This window comes from Pholis gunnellus (genome assembly GCF_910591455.1).
Source record: "Pholis gunnellus genome assembly, chromosome: 14".
NCBI lineage: Eukaryota > Metazoa > Chordata > Actinopteri > Perciformes > Pholidae > Pholis > Pholis gunnellus.
Genome location: NC_136541.1, coordinates 3,269,013 through 3,285,694, shown reverse-complemented (window position 1 = coordinate 3,285,694; position 16,682 = coordinate 3,269,013). Strand labels below are relative to the sequence as shown.

Sequence of the window (16,682 nt, the reverse complement as noted above, 5' to 3'; positions counted from 1 at the left end):
CATCAAACAATGCTGCCTTCACTGTAACTCCCTCATGGTGCACTGAACAAACTCACTCTAGCTGGTCATTCACTGTATATTTCATGTTATATGTTCAATGATGAAATATATTAAAGCAAACCCTAACATAAATAAAAAAAAGTTACTCTATTGATGGCGGAGTTTTCTTTTATGAGCCTGAAAACAGATTTAAATATTAAAATAGAAGTGAAACTTGGGCGTGGCCCGTTAACCAGAGCTCCTGTAGATGAATATAAATCTCTTGTCCTCTCAGTAACTGCAGGTTAAGTATATTATTTGTTATCTCTTCCTGTAGTTTATTGTTTTAGTTGTGAGAATGCTGAGCCACTGAACCCGAGCATGGATTTCAGAGAGGTGAGTCCACACTTCATACATCAAATGTTTCATTCTTGACATCCATCCAGCTCAGTAAATGCTTCTTTTCCTTTGATACGGACCATCAGAAGTTTCAGCTCGTCCCTGAACTCATAAATAGAGAGAAATATAGCACGAACGTATAAAGCAGAAGACAGGTTAGTGTTAAATATAGCGGCCTCCTACAGAGGAAAGTAATTAACACATTTTCCCTCTGCTGTGTCGGCGTCGGTGAATGAAGGACCAGCGGGGGAGCGTTGACTCCGAGCTCCACTTTTCAACTTTTCTAACTCTGCCAGGAAACTCCCGGAGACTTTCTTATCTCTCAAACTCAAAAGGTCAAAACCGGCAACTCTTTCCAGTCCTGCAGCTCCCCTCAGTTTAGTTTACTGAACCCATTTGTTCTGCTTACACAAGGAAACCTAAAAAGGTCAGCATTATAAGTTCTGAATTTAATTTGTTGAGTGACACGATTAAAATACAGATTTGTAAAAAAAACAGGATGTGCAAAAAAAAAGAGTAAACAAACCGCATCCATCTTATCTGGGTTACGACTAGAATATCAATTTATCTTCATGCGGTCAAAGCAGGACTCCATCTGGGCGTAACATCACTGCAATAACTGCCTAAATTCATTTCATCAATCACAAAACAACCAGATAGTGGGGGGGTTCATAATGCTCGAACATAAAACACAGCAGCACCGCCAACTTACAGAGCTATTAGCTCCAGACGCACACACAATGGAAAAGCCAGAGCCAGTCAGCCCTGTGAAAGACCGGGGACCTGTCATGTGTGATCCTGCTAATCACCGTGATATGTAACACAGCCGCTTGGCCTCTTTAGAACACAGCTGACCTGATGGGAGGTATATGTGAGACCCCTCTGGCTGTGGGTCAAGGCCTCGATGCCGGCTTCAACAGGAAAGCCTCGTATCTAATCGTGGGTAAGCTGTAAACAGATGGCCGTACCGTCGGAAGAGGCCGCGGATCAAACTAAGTCCACGGTTATGAAGAAACACAATGATTCAGTCTGAATTTAAGTCCAGCGTTTGTCAGATGAAAGATGTTCCCTCCCCTGAGACGATCTCTCAACCCTGTAATCAAAAGTATATCATCATTAAGGCAACCTATAGACCCATCCTATGTACCTAGAATGCTGCCCGAGAGACTGAAGAGAGGAGAAACTCAAATAAAGGGATCAAAGATATCCAATCTTCTAGTCGGACAAAAACACTGTAAATCAATCAAAGAAAGAGCAACAGTGTAATACAAATGTAGTGCCAAAAAACCCCCCCCAATAAACCCCAGAGACAGGGAGAACAGCGGGCTGAGTTTTAGTCCGAGATGAGCTTCATCCTCTGGACAGGATCACTCAATATCTGGCACCGCTGTGTGAGGCTGAAAAGGTCACAGCGTGGCTTTGTTGAGTGGAGTGTCTCTGGGACTCAATAACGGGACTGTGGCTGGCTGACTGTGGCTGTTTACGCTGAGATGCACCCTGCCTTTCATGGTCGGACGTGCACCCCCCCCCCCCGTCTCTGTCTGCAGCCCGGGAAGGAGGGAGCTTCAACGTCTGCATTGTGGGCAGACTCCGACTCCAGAGTCACACTGCTACACTTTGTTCTAATGAAATGAAATGGGTTGGAAAAACATTTTAAATAAAAAGCTTTGAGAATAAAACTGAGGCAAACATGGAACAATTTTAGCTCATCAGGACTCTGGTGTTAGTTTTGACACATGGCTTTACTTTCAACCAGGAATTTAGTTTGGGGAAAAAAAAAAAAAATCTTTGATTTCTCTTCCAAATGTATTTGGCTGATCTGAAGGGTTGTTCCAAACGTTTGATCATCTGGCTGCTCGTTGTGCTTTAAGGATGATCCTGGAACTCATTAATTAACTCGGTGAGAACAACGTTACTATTTATGATCGTTGGCCAGAGACACGCATTCAAGGCCAAGGGGCTGTGAGCAGGAACTCTGCTTTGAGCCTGGAGAGGAGGTTGCTTTTGGAGGCTTCGTTGTGGCCAGACTAAGGACACATGGTTCAAACACACAGATCTAAAAGAAACAAAGCTCGGGGAGGAAGATTGAAGCAATTAAAGACAGCCGGGGAATTCTTGCTTCATTTGGCACAGACGAGGAAGTGGACCAAATTGGACCCAACCCAAAACTAATAGGATTTATCAGATCTGTGCAGTGCCTGAAAAAAAAAAACTGTGACATTGACACCGCCTTCACGAATCCCAATCAAAGCATGCCAACAGATAGAGGGAAGGCCTCTATGGGGCAATGTACAGTAAGTGACGGAGGCAGCTGATGCACAGAGTCCTAATCCCGTGGATTATAAATGAATGGCCTCATTCACACAGGCTGCTCTTCCCATGCCTACGTGATGCATCCTCCAGACCTACCACCATGTCCATACATTTAAGAACTGTCCACTCATGTAAAGGGTTTGGTGACTTATAGTGGATCAACGTGCCCTTGAAACGACTGCAAAGCTGAGGGTGTCTGCACGGTTTTGGGCAGTAAAAAAAGAGGAACAAGAAACAGCTGGATTGGACCCAAACCAGCCACCAGCTGGTCCACAAAGACCATCCGAGCACGTACGGCACAGCCAAGTGCCGAGGCCCACATTGTGGAGAGATTCAAGTGGATTCTTGTGTCTGTTCGGTGACGAGGGCCCTCGTGGCGAGTGGTTACAAGTGGGCTGACCTTGGGGACACAAGAGCAGCACTGTTGGTTCACATTTCAAAGTCTCAGATGAAAGCAGCACCCCGGGCGAACATACCGCTCCGTGTAAAAGGACATTTCACAAAGCCAGCCAAGACATTTTCGGTGTTTCTTAAATCTCATCAAAAAGTCTATTCCATGGTTAAATCAAAGGGCATCTGTTGCCTTTAATTAACAGTCGCTGATTCATAGAAAATCACACCTCGCTCTTAATAACACACGGATTGTATTTTTAGATATGATATCCATTTCATTTGCCAATAATCCTTATTTCACAATCATCACATTTTAATTAAAAGCCACCGTCTTAATTAAACATTTAATTAAGCATGGGTAGTCATGGGATTCCCATCTCGAATGTGACTGTTGTACCGACTAGCTCGCCGGCCTGTTAAATAAACATTTACTGATGTACCGATAAGCATTGTAAGAAAACGGTGCATGACGTGAATACGTGTCGCCGCCTGAACGCAGCAGCTTTGGCGGTTAGTTGCTGTAATCTTATCAGATGGAGGGAACTAGGCCCTACACCCTCTGACAAAGAGAGAGCAGCTGGCGGAGGCCTTTCTCCGCTGTGAAAAATGAATCGAGATGCTGAAGACGATAATCCGGGGTCTATTGATCGAAGGCTCACAGACAGCTAGGAGGGAGACTGATGCCTTTGCTAACTGGCGATAGCGGCTAACGCTCCATCTGTGAGCTGGTGTATGGCAGAGTCTCAGTTATCTACTGCCGCAAAGCCGCAGAGATTGGCCCGCTTACTGTAGCAATCGCTCACTAATCCAGGATCGATGTCCATGTTTACTCGGGACATTTTGCATGAAAATCCTTAAACTAGTGGAGTGAAATTGTGCATTTCAAAACTACTATAGAGTAGATTTCCTGACAATTGTTCTGCATGTATAAAGAAAGACGGTTGATGAAGGTGCAAACCATAGACTGTATCTAAGAAGTGGACGTAGTCATCGTGACGTAGCAGCCATTGGTTTGTGGATTTATATTTTGAAGCCTCGAGTCAGGCGATTTCGCCGTCGCCATGTTGTTATTTTCACAACTGATATATTATCTGGAATGCGGAGGAGTGACGGAGTGACTTCGTATACGTCTCTGGTAGTGGCAGCGACCTGTCAATCACAGTAAGCCCCGCCCCTAAAGCATCCCCTGCTTTATGGTCTGTTTGACTCTAAATGGACCATCATTTACTAAATGAACATCATGCTGTATTGAAGAAGACTTGAAACTAGAGATTGAGACCATAAACTCATGTTTACAATGTTTACTGAGGTAATAAATCAAGAGAAAAGTAGAGTCATTTTCTCATAGACTTCTATACAACCAGAGGAGTCGCCCCCTGGTGGTCGGTAGAGAGAATGCAGGTTTCAAAGACACTTTCGCATCGGCGTCACTCGGCTAGTGCAGAACGTTATGCGAAGAAAAATGACCAAAATCTATTTACGTTTGCATTGATGTAAACAACCATTGGCCAAAAGAAACGGGAAGGTTTATTGCTCTCCATGAAGAGCGGAGGCAGAGTTTATTTAATTATTTTTCTTCTACTGAATATTAACTCCATTTTATGTTTTAATGTGCTTTATATGTCGTTTTAATGCCTTTACTTATTAATAAACCTTCCGGAGTCTCTGCTGACTGCTTCTGGTCGGGTGATTATAAACGACTCGAGTTGTCTTCAGGGAATGGAGCCTTTTTTAGTGGCAGACTGTATTTGTAGAGCTTCACAGAGGAGATAAATTGTTTAAATGTAATGTTTTGTGTAATGAATTGTGCTCCTTTTTGACAAGTGTTGTTTCAACACTGCAAATGTATAATTGGTTTCTAATTAGCCGATGTCGGCCAGGCACTCGACATGAAACAAAAAATTATAATTTGACAAAAACTAGCAGCTAAAAGCAGCTGGTTTACATTGAACATGCAGATCTCTGTCACTTTGACGACGAATATCCAAGAAGACGGTTCATACTGTACAGGGGCGAGTTGCTGAAAAAGAACAAGCATGTTGATTTCATCTACCTTGGACACGTAGAGGTTAAAAAAGGATTAGCTCCGATGCTCGACTACTCGCGGCCTCATTGGTGTCTGATGATGCAGCGGAGAGATTAGAGGGGCCAAGAAGCCGCCGTGTCTGATGTGTCTGAGGCCATTTAGGCTCTTATTAACCCGATCTTGCTTTTACTCTGGATTACAGGCTTAACCCTGGAACACGTGTAGAGTCAAATTGATCCACAGAAAACATAGCAATTAGATGCCGATCGATACAATATCTCCACACTTAAGTGACTCATTATCAAATCCCTGGCATTTGCCTCATGGCGTCAATTGACTAAGTAACAAACAAACACATCAGAGTTTAATGTGCGAAGATAAAAGCCCATTCTATGTAGGAGCTCGTGTTGACAGGGAAGTTAAGAGGCTAATGAATCTTGCTAACGCGTTTCGGTAACCCAGGCCTGAATCGGACGCCATCTGCACGTTTTGCGGATCAAACCGCTCTTCTCTTCTCAGAGGGCACGGCACTGGAGCTACGTAGACACGCGGCGCCAAGCTCAGCGGCTCGAGTGTGTTCATCTGCAGGGAAATGTGGCACTTTGGTCGAGCCGGAGGAGGAGCAGTCACCGGGCAGCGTTAACAAGAAGCAAAAGCCTCTGCAGAGAGAGATGTAGGCGGATTTGAATACACATTACAAATTGACTTCATTAGTCATGATCCATGTGTGGTGATGTGCGATGAGTCACTGTAAATTAAGTTTTCTGCTTGTTCAACAGTACATATAAACTCAAAGAGTTTAAGTTTAAAACCATCTGCATTTATGGAACACTGCCTAATAGCCTCGATGCATTCCATCTCATTAGGGGTTTGTATTGTTTCGGAGAGAAACAATTCATTTGTTTTCTTAAACCACTCTTGTAAAAAATGATTCATTCCGTGCAGCGCGTGAAGCCCAACACAGATCCCGTCCCGCAGCTTACAGTAGCATTCATTCTGAGCCTCGGCAATCCCACCGGGCGTCAACACTTGTGCAAAGCAGACAGTAAACACTGGAATCCATCGACGGAACGGATCGAGTTTAATTGGTTTTTCTGGTTTTATAGGAGATCTCCATTTTTCCAGGGGCACTGCTGGTCAGACATGTCAGAGATGGTAATATGATATTTGACTGATATTAATGCACGCACACATAAACACACACACACACAGGCTTAAAGCGAGATGGGTCGACCGGGTCTTCCATTTCCAGCTGTGGCGCCACCGGAGGCCATAATGGAGAGGCACACGGGCAATGTGCCTCCTTTTAATTCACGGGACAATTTCACGCTCGCACACATCAGCATATCGATGCCGGCCGGCTCGATTACAAGCAAATAAATTGGACCGCGTTCCTCATATCCGTAATCCTGCCCTACTTTTAACGAAAGGTGGGGGAGCGCGCTGTCCTATGTGGGCTATTTTAAGTTCCATTACTCAAATCCACATTGGATTGCGCGGTGGAGCCACATTTGAATAAGTCACTGTCGTATCTGCCGGGGCATTTCGCAAGTGGTTTAAGCAGGAGCTCCGATCCCATTTCCCTCACAGATGCTCCCCATACGTTTGTTCTAATGCATTCTGGGATTGAAAGTCACGTCAGGATTAAAGTGCAGCAGAGATTGTGTTGGATTTAATCTACGGAGGCCTCCAGCGCAAATGACTCAGGGCTCAGATGTAAAACAACAGTCTGCCGTTTAAAAATGTGTTTTTGTTTAAAGCAGACTACATCAGTGGTATTTATTACACTGTCTGGCTGCATGACCTGCTGCTACGCTAACATTGTTAGCCATGGAACCAGCATTCATTAATTGAGAGACCAGTATGTATTTTACAATATGGGACTAATTACTGAGACATTTAGATGCAGGCATGTAGTTTTTCATAGCTCACACAGCTATTTTACCTTCTTTTGTCAGAATATTCCTTATCCACAATATCCTTTTTCAGTATATCTCTTTTCCTCGTCCCACCCATTCAGTTGCAGTTCCTTCCTCCTTCCTCACGTTGAAATGCTAAATAAGTGAATCGGACATCCGATTCTATTCATGTTAACACCGACTCCCAATCTAAGATGCCATCACCGATGCGTTGCTTTGATGCAGCGGTGACAAAACGGTGTGTAATCTCATCCGTCAGTGACAGACGATGATCTCCTCCATGAAGGGAAGCATAATGAAGGCAAGCGGCTACAGCAGGACGGCGACGTGACGGAGAAGGGCGAAACTCAAGCATAATGCAAAACCGTGCATGTGTTCGCACACCACGCGCATACTCAACAGACTTTCAATTCACACCCGTCTCCGTCCGTCTCTCTATTCACCTCACACACAGATATAAACACACACACACACACACACACACACACACACACACACACACACACACACACACACACACTCTGTCTCTATCCCACCTTGCCTCATTGCTCTGCCCCCCCCCCCTTCACGCTGACTTGAGGGGTTAACAGCGGACCTCGTCCATCACACCACACCGTTCCATCAGTCAACGGACAGATCTGTGCTGTCAGAACGGCCACTTATTGTAATATATCGGAGCTTCAACGTGTCGTTATCATCCCACAAATCATAACTAATGCTCACAGGCCACTAGTTTCTTCTTCTTTTTTTTGGGTGAGATTCACAGCGTATCACCATGACTCAGCACATTCAGTCACCTGGGGAGACTGTAACCAGGCAACAAGGTTTGGATACGGGGGTCTCCTGAGTTAACGGCTCCACCGCAGCCAGCAGCGCACCCTACTAATTATTCCTTTTTATGTCAACACGGCTGTAAAGTAGGCTTTTCTAGCCCATTAACTTGTAGTGGTGCTTTAACAACTCTGCAGAGAAGCGAAAAACTAGTTCCAACCTGCACGCGCGCCCACAAGAGCTGTGTTTTCCCTTCCTGGGTTGTGCAAATTACTCGCAGAGTTTGAGGACCGAGTGTGCGAGATGAAAGTGTGAGGGGAAGAGGAGAGGGTTTTAAAAGCAGCGGGGTGAGTGCGCAGGCTTATCAGCAGTGGATTAGGGAGGCATTAAAGAGTCCAACCTTTCTTTTTTTTACATTTTTACGAGGCCTCAGCTAAACTAAACATAGATAACATGGCCCGACTTCTTCATGCTCATGAATAAAAGCTCCGTCTGAATCAGAAACTACATTTTCTACAAGTTCCTCGGCTCTTGTCTTTTCGTGCTGGCACAGTGTCCCTTTGAGATTCACGGTTTCTTTTGTCAGGCTGCCGGGGAACCCAAGTGGTCAATTTACTGTCAGCGTACACCGAGCACAACATACGGATCCTTAAAATATAAAAGTCACCAAGTGTGGCGGAATTTTGCCAGTTGTTCAATAACGATTAAAAGAACCAAGAGGACAAATCTGACCAAGTTATTTTCTTTAACTAATCCAGACACTTGTAATATTAGTAGACTATTGTTATGGTGAAATATCTGGGGAGGAAATAATAGCTACCCTCAGTCATCTACTTACAAAACGTATCTTTAACGGGTGCAGAAATGGAAGAAGTCCATCAAAGGTGCTTCCACAGCAGAGTTTGGAACTGGAAGGTATAACCTCTGAGTGTCATGACCGCCATGTTAATGTAAATGACGGCACCGCCAAAATTAAATTATCGAAAAAGATGACACTCGATGTGAAAAGGACCAGATCGCATTTAGATCCATACCGGAATCCAATTAGACGGAAGCAACAGTGTGAAGAGCAATACTCCCCAATGGAGTCCCAATGGACAATAGAAAAAACTAGCCATGACAAGAGATTGGGCATTTCAGATTGGGAGAATACAAGGAAGAAAAAGAGCTGTAATAACTAATAATGACTTTGAAGCTATTGGAGTCAGAAGTCCCCAAAAAGCAGATTTATCTTTGTGTGTATCAAAGACTGAATTACACAAAGCAGCCTACATTAGCGAGCTGCCACAGTGATCCGTACATTAGGAGGCGGACAGTCTGAGTGCCACATTATTCATAGGATTCATCTCTTCTGTGACAGAGGACTGGATCACCCTTTAAAGGCGGGGGGGGGGGGGGGGGGGGGGGCTGAGACAGAGATAGCCGTCATTTGGGCTGAGGCGATTCTAGCGAAATTAGAATTCCAAAGCTAGTTTTGGTGTGAAAGGTAAAGGTTTGACTGATGCCTATTCTCCAGCGCCGGCTGATCATTGGTGGTCTGGGAGAAGAAAGAGAGCGGGGGAGAAACCGAGGGGAGGGAGAATGACATTGACAGAGAAAAAGGAAATTGAATTGGAGCGGTCTAATTTCTGGGGGAAGGCATCATGGTCCAGCTCGTGTGGCCGGTCTCTCTCTCTCTCTCTCTCTCTCTGTGCTATAGTGACTGTTCGGGGGGGGGGGGGAGGTTGACGGATGGACGTCTCACTTGTAATGGTTGCAATTTTCGGAGAGCTGTATAATACTGGCCGACGGAAGCATCAGCAGCATCGGATAAATCATAATCTAAGTCATATTAGGACCCATTATCATCAGGAGGCAGGGGGCCCTTTCTCCTCCGTTTCGGGGCTGCATCGGTGGAAAATGAGAGCGGAGGCATCTTGTGACAGCAGGCAATTTTGCGAGAGAAGGAGTGAGCGTGTGATGTATGATTGCCATGGTAATGCCGAGTCCTAGATGCCAGGGAGGCTGCTCAGACGGAGGCTGGCATTTTGGTGAATCCATGATCCTAACGTGAGCCCGTTCTCAGGTGCACTCAAACCAACCGTAGCACTACTTTGTTGTTTTTACAAGTTTGAGCTGCAGACTGTACATGCTGTGCAACATGTTTTTATCAAAAGGAAGACAGCAGTGAGATATATTTAAGTGTGGCAGTCTAGTTCGCAGGTTTGCAAAGATTTAGTTGTTACAAGATGGTATATAGACCATTATGCATGTTTTTTGAGTTCTGACAAAGATGTAAAAAATGTCAAATTTCTTTAAAGTACACTATCTCTAAAACATGTTTGTTACCAAATCAGCCCAGCCGCACCAGCTGAATACAGCCAAAAAAATTGTTTTTCCAAACAATTCCTCCTGGGAGCGGAGCTAAAGTGCAGCACTGGTTCAGCGAGCATTCATTAAAAACTGGGACCGGCTTCATGAAATATTCAATATACAGTAGCTTTGGGAGGCAACGACGTGTTTTCCAGGCCACCAAAAACAAATGCGATTTTTATGCAGAAATACAAAGAACCAAATCACCAATTCTGTTTTGTAAGCACCCGGAGCTCAATGGTTATTGTTCTCTAAAAAACAAGATAAGCACCACACAAAAACCTCGGATTCATCTTTTGTTGTATCGTTTTTTTTTTAAAAGGCAAAAGCAGAGCTTTCTCTTTGACGGCGGAGACCTTGAGCTTTTAACACACTGCAATAAAATGTCAGAGCTGCGACGGCATTCAGACAGAAAACAGCCCCGAGTTAAAAGGTTCCCAGCAGAGACTAAACCTGATCCAGCAAGGCTCTGTTAGAGGAACAGAGAAGAATTTAAGGGTTTGTGATCGGTTCATCGTACCATGAGACAGGATTTCACCATTATGAAAGATATCAAGCGTTCAATGTTTAGTTGGACCACTTTACGTGTCTTCTTCTTGTGTTTTTTTACCAGGGTCTCCTGTGGCAGCACCCTCACTGTGTCTACAGCCCAGTATCAATGCAATCCATTGGTTCTGTGTGCATGGACACGGATTGGCTGTATTTTAGTTTGGTTTTGAGTTGCTCAAGATGAAAATAATGACAATAGAAAGTACATCAAGATCCTTTTTTTTTGTGGTGGACACAAAATAAATGTATCCACGTGAATAAGCAACAGTCAGAGCAACTGACGTAGTGTTCAGTATCCAAAAACACCACTTATGGTGAGTGGGAGGGGTCCAACAAACAGGACCGTCAACCGCAAGACCAGTGTTTGACACCGCGTCGTGGTTTTATAGTTGCGGTTTTGTTGCCTAAACTTAACATTGGTGGTGGTTTTCCTTCACTTAATTACGAGGTTTTGTTGCCTGAACCTAACTTTCATTGTCAACGTAATGTTGTCCCGAAAAATACGACAAGAACATATACAAGAAACCAATAGATTGCATTTCGTGACTATTTCCCGAACTGCCGTGAGACGGTGCTGCCGTCAACGTCGTGATCTTATTCAAATGTATAAGTGTGCTTGTGTGTTTTCACACAGTGCAGACAGTGTTCGTTGATGTAGGTCTACTGCCACTTTCATTTACCAACGAATTTTGTTCCTAAACAAAGCACAAGTAACCGCGATGAGATTACCAATAATAACGTAATAATAATGAATGGTGCTCTCGCTTCATGCAGAAATGTGGTTAACACATACTTCTCTGGGGACGAGAAGATTTCATCTTGACTTCAAGCTTTAGTTCTTTTATTTGGCTTTGTTTACGCAACTAGAATGATTGCCGTCGTTGGACTCTACATATTGTGGTTTTGGCTCAACCGCAGAGATTGTTTAGCTCAGCTCCTCAGAAATATGTGTAGAACTAACAGCGCTCCCTCAACTCCAAACATCAACTTCTGGTTGGGCTCTCTCGGCGAAAAAAAACAGATGTTAGAGTTGTTTAACTTCACATCTGTTAGCCGAAATCTCCAGAGTGCCGCAGTCGTCTTAAAGGAAATCCTGGGTACCCTCCTCCCTGTCCTCCACCGACAGATCCCAGAGAACCAGCTGCAGCTGAGAACGCAGAAAGACTTCCCTGCTTCTCCTCCACACAAACCTTTCAAAGGAGGCCAACCATGACACATCCATAGCATCAGCAGGGTACAGACGCTTCCTCTTTCTTGCCCCCCCCCCCCACCCCCGTCTTCGACTCAATCCCCCTCCTTCACTCTCTTCCTGGCTTTCAACTCGATGCAGCCTGAACTCCCAATTGTGCTGACCACCGGGACTGTTCACAGGTGGAACTTCTGTGGGATTTGGTGAGTCAGGGGGAAATTAGTTCTGGGAGCAAACTAAGGAAGGAGTGACAAAGTGGAGAAGCTTACAATTTGTCACCATTTGTTCTCTGTGAGTGTGTGTACGGGCTGGGAAGCTGGGATTCTTAGGTAGACTGCAGTGATGTTGCTGCTGTGGGTGTTTTTTTATTTACTTCAGAATTTCAACATCAAATTCAGCCAAGAAACGCTGTTTCAAGAGTGTGTAAAGGCGTACGACACACGATTTTGATTGCCTCTCAACATGGCGACGACGGACCGGCCAATCACAGCGAACGGCGCTAACCACATTAGCAACAGAGCGAACCAGCTGCTGAGTTTAGCACCTTTGACTGCTGCAGAACCAGAGGGATTGTGATTTGGAACATTGGTCAAACAGCTAAAGAAAACTAGATAACAGGAGCTGGTCGTTCTGCGAGAGCATTATTCAGAACATAAACACACGGACAATAAGAGGTAGCTGGAGACATCTGCTCTCGTCTCATAAATTCCAGGTACAAGGACGCAATCACACGTTACCTTCAGGAATGCTGCTAGAGCGGCAACAATGACTTAATGTATCCATCAGTCGGTCAAAAGAAAATTAATTAGCAACTATTTTGGAAATCAATTAATAATTTGTTGGTCATTTTTCAAGCAAAAAGCCAAACATTCAGTGGTTCCAGCTTCTTAAATGTGAAGATTTGTTGCTTTTCTCTGTCACATATGACAGTAAACTGAATATTCTATTCTGTAATGGAATAAAACAAGTGTGTGCATGGCTCTCCTTGAGCTGTGGGAAGATTATAAACGACCACCTGACACTATTTTTACACGTATTATAGGCAAAACAATTGATCGTGAAAATAAATCGGTCCATTAAATCGATAATGAGATGAGTCGGCGCTGGAATGACGCCCTTTACTTTTGCGTTTCGCGGGATACGATCACCTGAAATACAGCGACGCCATTTCACTCCTGACGGATGAAAGGCACACGTGCCCGGAGAATCTAGCCCGTGTGATAGATCAATAAAAGGGCCACAGTGCATTCTACGGCGGACAGATGATACAGTGAACCCCCCTGGAGCAGCTGACTGGAGGACCCCCCCCCCCTCACCCTCCACCCACCCAGGCTGCTGTCTGCTTCCTGCCAGACAAAGCTCCCAGACTCCTGTCAAAACATCTCCAAACTAGGTAACCGTGGCTACAGCCGTCTCCTGACGGAGGGCTGCCTGCACCGAGGCTGTGTGTGTGTGTGTGTGTGTGTGTGTCTGGACCAGAGAGCACAGACAGTCTGTTAGAAGGGTTGACAGGGTGACTACACGGAGGCTGTGTGTGCATGTTTATATATATACACATGTGCATATGAATGTGATGCCTCCGCTCTTTATTTCTTCCCTTCGTAGCAGCTGCTGTTATTATATGCATTTTTTATTCATAAATAGAAAGTTGACTTTATTAATCCTCACAGTGCTTAAATAATTAATTGCTTAAATATTTGAGTAATTTATTAAAAAGTTAAGATTTCACATTTGATTTCTGATTTTTTTTGTGATGAATGTGTTTTTGTGATGCTGTTTTGTGGGTTTAGACTGTTTAAATATATAAAAAAAAGGAAAAGCCAAAGCTGCCAGTTTGAATTGGAGAAGCTTAAAAAGTTTTGGAACAGCAACGTCGGGGCGGTTTTTCTCTTGTGGAACAACACAAAACAATGTCTGCATTAATCTAGGAGTGATCACACAAAAAGACGATCTCTGTAAACCCCCACAGTCCCCCTGCTGTATCTGATGCAACAGATAGACACACATGCACCCACTTGAAAGGCAAGTGCAGCCCATCAAAGACCCCCCCGCCCCCCCCCCCCCTACGGAAAACTCAAAGGGTGTCACACAGTTTCTGACATGTACCCGTCACACGGTTCTCCGCGGTTCAAATCCCTCCGGGGGTCTGGTTGCTGTCTGGGGGGGGGGGAACGCTGTCAAGATCCCTGGAAGGGAAGACTGCTCGAGAGGATGGAGGGGATGAGGTTCAGGGTGGCAGATATAAAGGAGTGACGAAGAAAGACGGCGAAGGAAGGAAGGATGAGGACACAGGCCAAGTGTGAAGGAAGGATGACAGTGGAGGCAGAGGGGAAGGGGGGAACAAAGGAGGTGAGTTTGCGGGGGAGTCAAAGGAAGACGTGGTAAGAGAGAAAAACAAACAAGAAAAACAGCTCTGTTGCATACATTTAGAATCGTTTCTATATGATCCGTTCATTCTACACAGCAGCTTGAAAGATCTAAAGGGTACGCTTTCAGCAAGTAGAGACCAACAGCCTCAGTAGAAAAGACTGTATTTCATGCATTTATGATTTTCTTTATTAAAGCCTTATTCTGACATAAGGCAGAAGATAATGTAGACAAACAGAGAGAGAGACGGGGTTAGATGCTGCAAGATGCTGTAGAGATGTGCAGAGAAAACTTATTTCTACTATTTTAATATTATGTTTATTTTATATACGGTCTACCATCACATGCTGCAAGTGGGTCAGAATGTGCTTTTGAACGTGCGTTGAGCAGAACCACATCACTTCTTTGAATCTATTTGAGTCTGGTCCAAGATGCACTTCCCCTCTAAAGTTTGAACAGGGCCTGAACGCAGGTGTTGAATTATTCAGCGGGTGGACGTCGGCGTCGCCTTTCTGGGATGAAAGGGGGCTGGAGAGATGGAGTGTCTTTTCCGATTCGGAATAAATAATTCTGATCATTTTTCATTTAAGCCGCAGCTGGAGAGAGGTTATGGGAGATAGAGGCAAGTCAAGGGATGGATGAAAGGAGGACTGGAGGATAGGAGAGAAATATTTATAGATTAGTGCAGACAGTGAGGAGGAGGAGGGAAAGCGATAAGAATGAATGAAAGCACAGAAGGCAGGGGAAGGGTCGGGTGAGGGCCCTCAGAAAAGACTTCAAGGGGATGAGAGCGGATGGATGATGGGGAGGAGGTGAAGGGACGGTGTATGTGGAGGAGGGAGGCAGGGATGCAGACTATGGCCTCGTCCACACTAAGCCGGCAACGTATCCTCAAACAAAGGTTCATATGATGTCCTACGAAAATGTACTCCTCTTTTCTTTGTGCATTTTCCCGAAACTAAAGCCTGAAACACGTGTCAATTTCCTGCTACGGTCTTTATGAATTAAACTTCTGTCTTCAAAGGAAACTCAGTTAGGTTCAGGCAACAAAACTACAGAGTTAGGGTTTGGAATAGATCGTTGTTTGGGTTAAAATAACCACAGACGTGCGTTTGTTTCCCATGGGGAACGAACCGGGGTCTCCTGGCTGAAGGCTCGCTGTTTGTTGGACCCATCCGCCTCCTCTGACGGCCCGGTCTCGGTCTGTATACATCCTCGTCCAAGATTACGTGGATAACATTGGAAAAAAAGCCACGGGTCGTCTATGAATTACGGCGCATTATTTCTCGTAGGTACTGCTCGACCGGCCTGAAGCCAGCTTCATTTCTATCCAGCTTAGTGTGGACGAAGTCTATGTCATGGTGCTGTGGAGAGGACTGAGCCTCCAGGGGGTGCAGAGGGAATTGAAAGAGTGAGAAGACAAGCGAGGGTGCAGTCTACGTTCTGGCACGAAGTGAATGAATCCCCTGGAGGTCCTGCAGCCAGCTGCTGACACAGGCCGGCTTTATAGCGAGCCAGAGGCCCATAAATAAGGCATTATGGGTACTGGGGAGGGAGGATGTGCTGGGCTTAAGTGTGCCACTTTAAAAAGGCCCTTTCACCATTAGTTGCGTGTCCAAGCTGTTTGAAGTGATAGACCGATGTGTGTGACGGCGCTGTATTTTCAAGTGGCCGGGTGAGACACAAGTCGGGAGCCCCGAGGGATCGGCCCGTCTCCGGACCAGGATTCCTCTCTTCCCCCGTCTGTTGTGCTGTTAATCACGCTGAAAGAGTATAATGGTGGCCATCTCATCATGGAACAACGCTCTTCAATCACTTGCAGTATATTTTACATTGTCCCGCTGAGGCTCGGGATGTGGGAATAATTGTGCATATCAAGACATGTTATCTTTCATTTATCAGCCTCTTATATTTTCATATCTGCTTGAAAAAATATGTATCTACAGGCAATATATCCATATATCAATATAGTGGTTTTAAGTTTTGTATACACACATATATATGCCTTGCTCGAAGGCAGCTTGCAAACATTTTCGATTTCTATTTTCAGTCAGAGCGAGCTGCTAGTTATTAGCTAGTTATTAGCTAGTTATTAGCTAGTTATTACCGCAGAAAAACAAAACTGAAGAACATCAACCTTTCAGCATCAGTTTGTGTTTTTCTGCACACTGTACAAACTAACAAGCAAACTACAAGAGAGCAGTTCATGTACTTTCAGAGGGAAATCCAACCAAATACTTTTTAGTATTTGTCATTTCCATGAAGCTGATACTGGATCAAAGCAGAATTTGCAAATAGAGGGTTTGTCTCAGGGTCAGGTGGGCGGAGTCTGCCACACAGGACAATACAAGGAGTGTCAGTTATTGTTATGCATCATGTACATACAAGTTAATTAAGTATACCTCTCCTTGATTAGCCACGTCCC

At 44.7% G+C, this 16,682-nt stretch overlaps 1 protein-coding gene across 3 annotated transcripts in view; it reads right to left on the bottom strand.

Moving 5' to 3' along the window:
• Nucleotides 1–16,682, bottom strand: part of LOC306706782 (partitioning defective 3 homolog) — a 209,064-nt gene that overhangs the window by 12,803 nt on the left and 179,579 nt on the right. The window lies entirely within an intron of this gene.